Source organism: Alosa alosa, chromosome 2 (assembly GCF_017589495.1).
Source record: "Alosa alosa isolate M-15738 ecotype Scorff River chromosome 2, AALO_Geno_1.1, whole genome shotgun sequence".
In the NCBI taxonomy this organism is placed as follows: domain Eukaryota; kingdom Metazoa; phylum Chordata; class Actinopteri; order Clupeiformes; family Clupeidae; genus Alosa; species Alosa alosa.
Window position 1 is genome coordinate 26,834,302 of NC_063190.1, and position 1,401 is coordinate 26,835,702.

The following is a 1,401-nucleotide window of genomic DNA, read 5'->3' on the forward strand; positions in this document are numbered from 1 at the left end:
GATCAACCGGGGGTCTGCCAATTTGACATTGGAGGACTCGTAGATAACCACACTGAGTTGAACTATGCTGTTAATGGACACTGACTTGCTAACTATGCATCACGAAGGTTCCAGACAACTCCATTTGCCGGAGGACCAGCTGCACCACAGATTTTTTTTTCTGCATGTGGTGCAGTTATTAAAAAATAGCTTACAATTTTTTACAAGAGAGACATATGCATTCTAATTGTGATAATCCTGATATACAGACATGATTCACACAACATTAGAGCCGAACAAAGCCGAACAAATTTTTGGATTGCGTTTTCAGGCATCCAAAGGCATGGTATTCAGTTTGCCAACTGCATCAAACAATGTCGTCAGGTTAACACTCTGACCTGTTAGCTGCCAAAACCCTGAATTGTGCTAATTAAAGGGAAGCATTTGTAGGGAAACAAAAGCAGCAGACACTGACCATGATCATGATCAATTCTTTTAATATTGTAGCCAAACATGCCCTGCTTCCCCCCTCCTAAATGACGGCTTTCTGCATAACAGCGCACAGCCCATTCAAGTCTGCTCTACACAGCAATGCCTCATCTAGCCAATGGTCTCTCCCAGTGATAAAGTTCATTATGTCATTTTTTATACCTTTTTGCCATGTCCATTGCATCCATTCTTAGTTAGTTTGCCAAGGGAATGTAGTGTAGTCACTGAGAGCTGGAAGAGCCTCTTGCTCTACTGAGAGAGAGAGTCCCTCAGCCAGACACAGCCACAGAGTCAGCCACAGCCAAGGGAAGCGAGTTCTATGTCCCAAATCGTCTGAAGCCTTTCTCATTCATCTATTGCTGCCATCTGTCATGCAACATCAATGAAGGAGGCAACATTTTTAAAAGGGTCTGTTGCCATGTTTTTTATTTTAATTTTATTGTATTTAGTTTTTTTTAGTAAATTATGTATGAATGCAATATATGTTAGGATTTCTTAGTTTGAGTCAACAACTGTCACTCATCTCCTCACTGTAATGATAACATTGGGGAATTGGAAAGGGAAGTTCTGACATTGGAGAATGGGTCAGTGTTGATTCCCAATTGGCTATAAAGGGAATAATGATATACAAATTAGCAAGCACTGTAAAGGTTTTCCAATCCCTCCACAAAAAATCAGTTGGACCTTTATTTTATTTTTTATTTTTTGTTGTGTGTTCTGCGTGTTTTGTATATAGTAATAACTATGTTAGTCTTTGTGGTTTTCTTTTTTTTTCATTTTTTTTGTTTGCCAACGTTTTTTTTGTTTGAAAAAAATATATTTATACATCAAAAGAAGTCTTAAGGCAGCTTCACAGTATAGTGTCACTGATTCTATGTTTACTGCATAATCAAAGATCTCATCAATTTTAGCTTGGAGAGTTTGGATATTACA